This window comes from Sapajus apella, unplaced genomic scaffold, assembly GCF_009761245.1.
Source record: "Sapajus apella isolate SASKATOON/1434 unplaced genomic scaffold, GSC_monkey_1.0 scaffold94, whole genome shotgun sequence".
Classification (NCBI taxonomy): domain Eukaryota; kingdom Metazoa; phylum Chordata; class Mammalia; order Primates; family Cebidae; genus Sapajus; species Sapajus apella.
The window spans coordinates 6,259,317-6,271,162 of NW_022437034.1; the positions used below are offsets into that span (position 1 = coordinate 6,259,317).

The following is an 11,846-nucleotide window of genomic DNA, read 5'->3' on the forward strand; positions in this document are numbered from 1 at the left end:
TTGTTATGAGAAATCTACTGGTTTTTAAATGTAAGTGCCTATAGTAGTTGCTATCCTTGCCCTGTTACAAGAATAGCACCTACTACAGTTGCCCACAGGTACCTCCTCAGCTCAAGTGGACAGCAGCAGAAGTGGACAGTTCTTTATACACAAAAGCCTTCCTACCTCAGGTGCCTGAGTTTTCCTGCTCGAGGGCATTTTCTAGTCCTCGTGCTGATCAGGCCTGCTGTATGCAGAATTAACATCCCCCAGAAGTTATCACCAATTAGGGGCAGGAGTTGGTGGATAAACACACCCACTTCCTCCACCCTGAGTGGCCCAATTTGGAAGTATGTCCTGCAGAGTCTCCCAGAGACTGGCCTGTGCGTTGGAGCTCCAGTTGCCCAGAGTGGGATTCTGCTTGCTCACACATCCTTTACTGCTTCTTCTCTCTTGGGAGCTCTGCACACCACAGCGTGCTCCTAGGAGCACCTCTCAAAGAAACAACACGCACCCAAACTCTGGTCTCAGGGTCTGCTTTAAAAGGAAACTAAAGTACAGCTAATTTTAAAACATTTAAAGATGAAAGATATGGTATACATATATCAAAAAATCACATTGTATCCCATAAATACTTACAATTATTATTTGTCAATTAAAAATTAAAATGTAGGCTGGGTGAGGTGGCTCACGCCTGTAATCCCAGCACTTTGGGAGGCCAAGGTGGGCGGATCACCTGAGTTCGGGAGTTCGAGACCAGCCTGACCAACATGGAGAAACCCCATCTCTAATAAAAACACATTAGTAGGCATGGTGGTACATGCCTGTAATCCTAACTACTCGGGAGGCTGAGGCAGGAAAATTGCTTGAAACTGGGAGGCGGAGGCTGCAGTGAGCGGAGATCTCGTCATTGCAGTCCTGCCTGGGCAACAAGAGCAAAAACTCCATCTCAAAAAAAAAAAAACAAAAAAAACGGTAAAAAGAAAAGACAAAGATACCACGATAACAGAAGATGCAAGAGGCCAAGCAGTACTTGACCACTAAGGCCTGGAGTGCCATTTCCTCCCGTCAAATAGTGACCTTGCCTCTGAAGAGCTGTCAGCACAGGGATTCCTCATTAACTCAGACTCTATTTCAGACCTTTTTTTTTTTTTTTGAGATAGGGTCTCACTTTGCCTCCTAGGCCGGAGTTCAGTGGCACAGCTCACTGCAGCCTCGAACTCCTGGACTCAATATCCTCTTGCCTCAGCCTCCCAAGTAGCTGAGACCACAGGTTGCACCATCACACCTGGCTAATTTTTTTTTTTTAAGTTTTTTTAGAGACGATATCTCACCATGTTGCCTAAACTGGTCTTGAACTCCTGGGCTCAAGGGATCCTCCTGCCTCAGCTTCTCAAAGAGCTGGGATTACAAACATGAGCTACTGCACCTGGCTTATTTTAGAATTTTCTATTGTAAGGCTTGCATTTGGTAAAGGTTTTCTTTGCCCAGGTGGAAAAGGTTTTAATCTGAATTTGAAACTGCATTTTGACATCATTATTTTACTTTATGCATAAAAAAACCCAAACAAGCAAAAAATAGTTTTTTTGTTGTTGTTTTTTGTTTTTGTTTTGTTTTGTTTTGTTTTGAGACGGAGTCTCACTGTGTCACCCAGGCTGGAGTGCAATGGCGTGGTCTCAGCTCACTGTAACCTCCGCCTCCCAGGTTCAAGCAATTCTCTGCCTCAGCCTCCCAAGTAGCTGGGACTACAGATGCATGCCACCACACCCAGCTAATTTTTGTATTTTTAGTGGAGATGGGGTTTCATTATGTTGGTCAGGCTGGTCTGGAACTCCTGATCTCGTGATCAGATCAGCTCACCTCGGCCTTCCAAAGTGCTGGGAATATAGGCGTAAGCCACCGCACCCAGCCTTTATATTTTTTTTAACTAGTGAAAGAAAACATCAAAATGTCGGTAGTATGGGTGACTTTTTTTTTCTGTTTCCTAATTTGGGATTCTTTTAATAAATAGTGATATTTTATAATAAATAACCATGTGTATATTTTTAAACGGTGTTGGCCAAACAGAACAGTCTTGGAAGGAAGCTGCTTGTGACTTCTATTTTGCAATTTCCACCCCATCTCACTTGCTCCTGGGACCTGGCAGGTCACTGGCCCCAACAATCATTGAAGACCCTCAGATCTACATGTTTCATCCTCCCTGAGCTCCAGAGCCTTCTTTGACAAAAACGGAGCTATAGCTAGAGGGGCAAAAATGCTTTTAAACAAGCGAACAAACAAAAAACCTCAAGCCGAACTCTTTTGCTTGCTAAGGTGGCAGATGGGAGAAGCGGCCTGGAGAGATGCATAATTCATTTCAGTGGGAAAATTAAATCTCTAAGTAGAACCCTTGAGCCTGCAGAGATTGGCCAGGGAGCCATGCCTAGAAATGAGAGCATGTGTCAGGAAAGAAGTCTTATCTATTTTCTTTTTTTTTTTTTTTTTCTGAAATGGAGTCTCACTGTGTACCCCAGGCTGGAGCTTCCAGGTTCAAGCGATTCTCCTGCCTCAGCCTCCAGAGTAGATGGGATTACAGGTGCCTGGCACCACACCCGGCTACTTTTTGTATTTTTAGTAAAGACAGGGTTTCACCGTGTTGGCCAGGCTGGTCTCAAACTTCTGACCTCAAGTGATCCACTCACCACAGCCTCCCAAAGTGCTGGGATTGCAGGCATGAGCCACCATGCCCAGCCATTTTATCATTTTGAAAAGCCACATGCAGGCTTCTTCCTTAACAAAAAACACTATTTAAGGATTTTTTTTTTTTTTTTCATAGAGACAGGGCCTCACTCTGTTGCCCAGGCTGTAGTGCAGTGGTTCAATCATGGCTCACTGCAGCCTCAATCTCCCGGCTCAAGGGATCCTCCCACCTTAGCCACTCCAGCAGCTAGGAGTGCAGGCATGTACCCCCACACCCAGCTAATTTACTATTATGAATTGTTTTTTTTTTTGGTAGAGACTGTCTTGCTATGGTCTCCAACTTCTGGCTTCAAATGATCCTCCCATTTTAGCCTCCTGAAGCACTGGGCTTACAGGTGTGAGCCACTGCACCTGGCCTATTTGAGGATCTCTTTGATGGGAAAAAGATGAGTTCTGCAGCATGGCCCAAAAAGAAGTGGAATGAAACAAAGAGAACTAAATTGTTCTGTACAATAAAGCAACAGACTTTTGAGTTTCCTAGAACATTCTAGAAGGAGTATGAGGGGTACTGTGGCGGGGCTGAGGAAAGGAGCACTTGGAGCTGGAGACCACCAAGTAGGGAGTTTCTGGGGGAGGAACAGCCACTGGATTACAGAGAACAGGGGTTTCCAACCTTCAACTTGGCAGTGCCCCACAGCCGTGGCAGCCCTCTCATTGGGACCCTAACCCTTCAAAAGAATTGTTACACAAACAGCCGTGTTCTCGGTGGCTCCAAGAAATCAAAGCGAAAGAAGCTGGCGCCTTCAGAGAGAGAGAAAGAGCAGAAGTTTGTGAAGCAGCAAATACAGAACCATCCTGTTCTTATACAAAAATACATTTCCCCAAAATATTAACACTGGCTACATGCTCGTTTTAGGGTGATGAAATTATATGTGATTTTTGTTTACTTTTTTTAAAGTAACCATCTTTTCTAAATTTTCTGTGCTAGACATGTTTTACTTGAGCATATGGAGGGAAAAAACCAAAATTCCATGAAAGTTCTATTTTAGAAGTGTTCTGCACATAGTAGACACTCGCCTGAAACCCGCAGGCTGAGGCAGGGAGGTGGCCCTCGGGACAAGGTCTGACCCTGCTCCTCACACCTCTCCGGTGGCACCAAATGCCTCCTGTCAAGTGGGAGCTCCCAAAGGCAGCTCTGTGTCCTCCTCAGCTAGGCCTCCATGGTGTCAGAAGGTGGTCGTAGCCCCCCGTGCCTCCTGAGAAAGCAGGAGGAAACTAAGTTTTGTGGATCTTGAAGCTTATTCAATTTCTGTCTTTTTTTTTTTTTTTTTTTTTTTTTTTCTTTTGAGACAGTCTCACTCTGTCACCCAGGCTGGAGTACAGTGGTACAGTCTTGGCTCACTACAACCTCTGCCTCCTGGGTTCAAGCAGTTCTCCTGCCTCAGCCTCTCCCAAGTAGATGGGACTGCAGGCCTGCACCAGCACACCTGGCTAATTTTTGTATTTTTAGTAGAGATGGGGTTTCATCATGTTGGCCAGGCTGGTCTCAGATTCCTGACCTCAAGCGATCCACATGTCTCGGCCTCCCAAAGTTCTGGGATTACAGGTGTGAGCCACTGTGCCCAACCTCAATTTCTTTAAGTAAAAGAAAACCAAATAGGTATAGGGCCTTGGAAGAGGCTGGTGCAAGTACAGGGTTCTGAAGCTTGGGGTAAATCCACCTCGGAGTAGGGTGGATCTTCCTTCCCCTCTGACTTCAGATGAAGAGGGCAGCCCCCCTCCCCACCCCAGTGTCAGAGCCAGCGTCATTGACTCTACTTAGCTTGGTCGTAGTCTAACTCAGCTGATGTCAGGGTGCTCTGAGGGGGTCACAAGAAGGGATGGGGAGTGGAATCGTTCTCTCCTCAGAAGTTAGGCCTGGCCCTGACGCCAAAGCTTTACTGTGAATGTCCCTGTGTAGGGTCAGTCTGGGCCAGGCCAGCATGGGAGAGGACCAGGTAGGGGTGGGTTGGGCCAGGCCAGGGAGGGCTCTGCCTTCTATAGGTTTTTAGCTGAGTAGAACAATTTATAGTGTAAAAAAAAAAATTCTTCTCTCCTGAGAGTTTGAGATTAGCCTGGGCAACATTGTGAGACCCTGTCTCTATAAGAAAATATTTTATTTTATTTTATATTTAATTTTATTTTGAAACAGAGTCTTACTCTGTCACCCCGGCTGGAATGCAGTGATGCAATCTCTGCTCACTGCAACCTCCGCCTCCCAGGTTCAAGCGATTCTCCTGCCTCAGCCTCCAGAGTAGCTGGGATTACAAGCACTCACCACCACACCCAGCTAATTTTTGTATTTTTAGTAGAGACAGGGTTTCACCATGTTGGCCAGGCTGGTCTTGAACTCAAATGATCCACCCACCTCAGCTTCCCAATGTGCTGGGATTATAGGCATGAGCCACCGCACCCAGCCTTCTACAAGAAAAGTTTTAAAAGCTATATACATATAACTGAAAAGTTACCACCTTGGCATTTTAAAATATACTAAAGGCCGGGTTCAGTGGCTCAGGCGTGTAATCGCAGTGCTTTGGGAGGCTGAGGCAGGAGGATTGCTTGAGTTCAGGAGTTCAAGACCAACCTGGGCAACATAATGAGAACTCCGTCACTACAAAAGATAAAGAGAAAATAGCTGACCATGGAGGTGCATGCACCTGCAGTCCCAGCTACTTGCGGGGCTGAGGCAGAAGGATCGCTTGAGCCCAGGAGTTTGAGGCTGCAGTGAGCTGTGATCGTGCCATTGCACTCCAGCCTGGATGACAGAGTGAGAGCCTTCTAAATATGAAAAATCCTCCTCTCCCTTCGAAGGCATTCTGTATCTGTGCCTGTGTGTGCACCCATTGCATTTTCATGTTTCTAAAGCATGGCGCTCATGGGGAAAAGCTGGTCTGTGTTGAAGTGCCTGTGTACCACGTTTCTTCCATGGCACTGCCCAAGTTTGGCTAGGAAAGAAAGGGGAGAGTAAAAACATTATTGTGGTTGGGTAAATTACTCTATTAGGAGAGTAATACCTACTGCTGGGGTATGTGGGGAGGGGTGGAAATTGGCAGCGGTGTCCATATGTAAATATGTTCATATTTTTTTCCCACCCAGATTTCATCTTGAATATGTACATATTTTTAACTTATTACAAGTCAGTGCTTGTCTTTATGCATTTTAGATCTACAAAAATGATCCCAACTAGGAAATAAAAGATGTGGATTTTTCCTTTTAATGAAAACTTGGACGTAAAAACCCAGGAATTTTTTGTTGCCTGTAATTTAATTACTAATGTATCAGACATATTCCAAGTTTAACAGATTTTTCTTTTCTTTTGGATTCTGGCAAGTATGTTAACAGGAGGCAGTTATGTGAATTAATATAGAATCCTTGTATTAAAAATTACAAAAGAGCCTTCATTTTAAAAGTAATTTAATATTCCTTCTCTGATGGTGTTGATGTCGTGAACTTGTTTGATTAACTCTTCAAATGGTTTCAAAGCGCTTGGGGTGGTAATTTATGAACTTCTAATTGATTTCCCCAGTCTTGGTTTGGCAGAGGCAGGCCTCCTAGAAACCCTGAGGAGGCTGGAGACCACACTCAGCTTCCTTCTCAGACAAGGGAGCCCGCCGGGATGGACTTTCCCCGGGCGGCCGGGGGAGAGGGAGCTCTGGCGTGGGAGGCCAAGACTGTGACGTCTGATCAGGCTCACTGTGGTTCCTGAATCCTAAGCAGCTGGGCGTTCACTCCCTCTGAAGATGTGTGGAAACACCACAGGCAGTTCACAGGAACCATTTCCCACTGGCCTCACCTCAGAACAAGCCTTCCTTGGTCAGGGACGGGCAAGACTCAGGAGGTGCAGTCCTCAGCATGGTCCTGCCGCTCCACCACTTCCTGTCCAGGCCACTTATTCATCACTAGCCCCGTCTCAGATGCTACTCTGGGCCTTGGGAAGGTGAGCGGCTAGGGCTGCCTCCTCTTTTTTTTTTTTTTTTTTTGAGACGGAATTTCGCTCTAGTTGCCCAGGCTGGAGTGCAATGGTGAGATCTTAGCTCACCACAACCTTCACCTCCCAGGTTCATGTGATCCTCCTGCCTCAGCCTCCCGAGAAGCTGGAATTACATACATGAGCCACCACGCCAGGCTAATTTTGTATTTTTAGTAGAGACTGGTTTTCTCCATGTTTCCCAGGCTGGTCTCAAACTCCTGAGCTCAAGCAATCCACCTGCCTTGGCCTCCCAAAGTGCTGGGATTACAAGCATGAGCCACCTCGCCCAGCCATGGCTACCACCTCTTAAATCTGCCACCCACAAAAGCTCACAGAGAAATCAAGGCCTTGGCTGGACCCAGGGAAATGATTATGTTACTTTTATTGTGTGCCAGTGATTATCTACTCTCAATATCTTCTAGATAGTGGCCAGGCATGATGGTTCATGCCTGTAATCCCAGCACTGTGGGAGGCCGAGACAGGAGTATCATTTGAGATCAGAGTTCAAGACCAGCCTGACCAACATGGTGAAACCCTGTCTCTACTAAAAATACAAAAAAAAAAAAAAAAAGAGCCAGGCATAGTGGTGCATGCCTGTAATCCCAGCTACTAGGGAGGCTGAGGTATGAGAATCAGTTGAACCCAGGAGGCAGAGGTTGCAGTGAGGCAAGATCATGCTGCTGCTCTCTAGCCTGGGTAACAGTGAGACCTTGTCTCAAAAAAAAAAAAAAAAAGAAAGAAAAAAGAGGCCAGGCACAGTGGCTCATGCCTGTAATCCCAACACTTTGGGAGGTCAAGGTGGGCAGATCACAAGGTCAGGAGTTTGAGATCAGCTTGACCCGCCTCCAATAAAAATACAAAATTAGCCAGTGGTGGTGGCATGTGCCTGTAATTCCAGCTACTCAGGAGGCTGAGGCAGGAGAATCACTTGAATCTGGGAGGTGGAGGTTGCAGTGAGTCAAGATCATGCCATTGCACTCCAGCCTGGGCGACAGAGCGAGACTCCGTCTCAGGAAAATAAAAGAGGCCAGGCTTGATGGTTCATGCCTTTAATCCCAGCACTTTGGACTTTGGGAGGCCCCAGGAAGGCAGATCATGAGATCAGGAGATCAAGACCATCCTGGCTTAACATGGTGAAACCAGTCTCTATTAAAAGTACAAAAAAATTAGCCGGGCGTGGTGGCAAGCACCTGTAGATGCAGCTACTCAGGAGGCTGAGGCAGGAGAATCGTTTGAACCCGGGAGGTGGAGGTTGCAGTGAGCCAAGATCATGCCACTGCACTCCAGCCTTGGTGACAGAGCAAGACTCTGTCTCAAAAAAAAAAAAAAAAAAAAAAAAAAAACCTTCTAGGTAGGAATAACTGTCTCCACTTTACAGATGAGAAAATGAGGGCTGGGGAGGTTAAGAAACAACACACTAGGCTAGTAAGGGGTGTAAATGGGACTCAACCCAACAGCTCCACATCCCAACCCACCGCAATAGATACTTCACTACATTCTTGGTCACAAAGCTCCTGAGGGCATGCCTGGGCCTTTCACTTCTGCATGCGTCCCTCCCCAGAGTGGAGCACAGTCATGGGAAGTTGTAGCAAATGGCTCTCACAGGCCTTGGAGTCTCACTACCTGGGCTTCGGCTTCCTCATCTGTCAAATGGAGATAACATTCACCTTCTTGGTGGCTAAATTAAATGATATCATCTAAGCCCTTGGCACATCCACATGGACTCAAAGAGGGTTTCAGGGAGCAGAGACAAGGAGGCAGCCGGGAGGGGGGGGGGGGAATTCCCAGCTGTCCTGGGAGTTATGTTCCCTGCCAAGAATAGGAAAGAGTGAGTAGAGCAGTTGGCCGGGTCAGAGGTCTCGGTAGGGAGGCTGTGATGGAGAAGCTGGGCACTCATGAGCCTAAGCATTGTTCTGTGGGTGACAAGGCCCATCGCCTCCCCATGACATGCCAGAGAGCAGGAGAGAGGACTCTCCCCAGCTAGTCAGTCTTTGGTCTCTGGGCCAGGCTGCTAGGAGGTCTGACCTCCTCGTTACTGTGGAAGGGGTGGGCCCAGAAACACAGATGACCACCAGAAGAGGAAATGAAAACATCATCTGCTTTGAAGTCAGGCCAAAGAGGACAAGTAGAGCTGACTCCTGGCCCGGGAGGCTGGAGTGGCTGTTTCCAGGCCGGGCCTCCCTGGGAGAGGGGCCCTGGTTGGAATTTAGGGACTGAGAAGAGCAGGAGAGGGTGAGATGCCACCCAGCCCCAACCCCGCTGAGGGGCACCAGGGCAAAGCGGCCACACCCCAGACTCTGAGGCACAGTGGGCTCCGGCCTCTGCCCCTGGCTAGGCTGCATGACCTTGGGCAGAACATTTAGTATCTGTGTCTCTGTGTCGGATCTGAAAGGGGGCTGTGCTGTCCATCCCTCATAGAGCTGTCACAGTTATGAGGAACAAATGATTCCTACTTGTCAGGAAAGCTCTTGGAACAGTGCCAGGCACATAGCACAGAAAACACCACCTGTCCTCAAGGCTGCTTATTCCTGCTCCGGTGGACTCATCTGGGCCTCCCTGGGGCTGCTGGAAAATGCTCACAGCCCAGCCCCTGGCCTTCAGGGCCTCCCCTCAGCCTCCCCTCAGCCCCTTATCTGCTGTGGGGTTGACAACAGCCATGGAAGCGCCGCCTGCAGACAGGACCAGGTTCCCACCCAACCCAGGTTCCCACCCAACCAAGGACCAGGTTTGGCCACAACTGAAATGTCCGCAGTAGGGGTTCCAGCTTGTCTGATGGTGGAGGACCACTGCCCGTCTCCTCACCCTCAGCACAGGTCTGCTTTTGCCCATGAAGATCCTTCAGAGCCAAGTGAGCTCCTGATACCGGAGGGGTGTCGGGGAGTGCTGCGTAGAGAAAGGCAGGTCCCTGGCTAGGGCTCCAACCCACAGACCTAGGTGAAGACCAGCACTCCTGCCTTCGCACCCAAATGTTGCATTTCCCAAGCCCACCCTGTTCTGCCACGCCCCCATCCTGTGCCTATAAATCCCTGAGACACAGAACAGGCTGGATGTCCTGAGGAACACATAGAAGACACCAGCGGCGTGTTGTCAAGAGCATGCCGGCAGAAGATCACGCCCAACAGGCAGTGGCAGGCGACCAGCCATCGACCAGCAACAGAACAACTCAGTTTGACCAGAGCGCTCAGAGAAGAGTCAGCCACTGAGTGGCCCAACTGCATGGGAAAACCATCTCCGTTCTGACCCCCCACTTCTGCTGAGATCTACTTCTGCTCAATAAAACCTTGCAGTCATTCTCCAAGCCAATTCTTCCAGTACACCAAGGCAAGAACCCTGGCATACAGAAATCCCGCTGTCCTGTGATAAGGAAGGGGATCTAACTGAGCTGGTTAACACAAGCCACCCACAGAGGGCAAGCTAAAAAAGCACCCCGTAACGCACACCCACTGGAGCTTTAGCTATAAACATTCACCCCTAGGCACTGCCGTGGTGTTGGAGTCCCACAGCTTGTATGCTCCCCTAGAGGTTTGAGCAGCTGGGCACTGAAGAAGCGAGCTGCATGCCCATCACACGCACTTCCAGGGGGACAAGGGAACCTTTCCCATTTCACTCCCACTAAGTCTCCTCAGACCCACCCCACGTCCACCGCAGCCTCCATGCCCAACGCTCGTTCCTTGTTAAGAACTCAGCTCAAGCCCTTCAAGCGTTGTTAATGGTCCTTGGATTTGTCCTTGGGACCAAACGATTTTCTCATGCAAGAACAAGGAGGGACCACAAGCTACAGGTGGGGGCAGCAGAAGAAACACCCAGTGCCAGGGACCCCAGGTGCTGGCGGCCGTGAGTGTGGCAACCTCTCCAGACAAGCTTCTCGTGGCCCTCTCCTCACGCTCCCTGGAGCATTTTCCACTTTCCTGAACAATCAGAGCCCCCAGGCCCAACAGTTCTTGGATTCTAGGCCCATGAAGGGACCCCTGGGGCCACAGCACAAGGGCACCAGGGTCTAGTGGGAGAGACCTGGTCTGAAACGCAGTTCCATCAGCTTTCTGCCCTGACACGGCGCCGCCTACACTCTTGGTCCGTGAAGGACTCTGATCCTTCACGACCGAGCCCCCGTATCTCCACCACGGCAGCGTCATCCGCAGCCCCATCCTCCCACCAGGACTAGGAAATACTTCCAAACCAGTCACTCTGTCCAAATGATGCTTTCAAGTTACCCAGGACACAGGGAGAATTCTCATCCCTGGAGCTTTAAGTACTTTCTTGTCGTTGGTGCTGCCCTACACAGGACCCAAGCCACTCCAGAGCCTCTCTCCCTCCTGCCCCAGAGATTTCTCCCTCTTTACTGGCTAAATGGACAAATGTGGAACCTCCTCAGAATGGGAAATATGATACAATGCATCCAATGCTTCTCGAGGGCCTGATAAGCTTTAATCTGTCCCATTATCCTTTAGAAATGGTCATTGAACTGGAAGTTCAGATTTGGAGAGGGGACATGGAGAAAATTCCATGGCGTCTCTAGAAAAAGGACAGCAAGAAGGTTTTCACACTACAAGGATGTCAGCTGTTCCCCACAGCTCCAGGAACAGGATGGAAAAGGGGCTTCTAATCCCCACACCCAGGCCCCCAAAGAATACGTGGCTGAACCCAAGGGGTGCCGGTCTCCCCACCCCAGGGCCTTACCTGGGTGTGCCGGGGCCTGGCTGGCTCAGGAGGTGCTGGTCCGTGGGGCATGTGGCGGCTGCACACCCAACCACCCTGACTGGCAACAGACGGCCTATTTTTAGGGTCAGATCTGCTGACGCTGACCTTGTGTGCTGTCCAGTCTATGAGGAGACCTATGACATCTGCTTGCAAAATGATTCACCAGTGAGACCTGAAACCCTTGACTTAGGCAGCCCTGTACCTGGAGCCCATATGCTTGTCCCCAGCCCAGCCACAGAGGCAGGACATGTGGCCGCCAGGGCAGGGACAGACAGGAATTTTCCAGCTTTGTTTTCCCGGGATGGATGAGGCCAGGTGTCTGCAGGCCCTGCCCTGAGCCCTGTTCCAGAACAGCTAGAACAGGGGAGGTTTGCCCACTAGCACAGAGCTCATGGGAGGGCCAGGGTGCCCAGCATGGGAAGAGCTCTCTATTCCAGCCTTTTCCGAGACTTTGTGGAGCCATTTCTGAGAGCCCAATGGA

The 11,846-nt window shown here is 49.2% G+C and overlaps 1 protein-coding gene across 2 annotated transcripts in view; it reads right to left on the reverse strand.

Annotated features, from left to right (window-relative positions):
- The window catches only part of DUPD1 (dual specificity phosphatase and pro isomerase domain containing 1), a 44,100-nt gene extending 32,460 nt beyond the window's left edge, over positions 1-11,640 (reverse strand). Inside the window, exon 1 of one of the 2 annotated variants that reach the window (XM_032256496.1) lies at positions 11,345-11,640. The gene's annotated coding sequence lies outside the window, so the exon portion shown is untranslated. The remainder of the gene's footprint in view (positions 1-11,344) is intronic. The other variant, XM_032256495.1, reaches the window with a different exon arrangement.
- Positions 11,641-11,846: the final 206 nt, after the last annotated feature.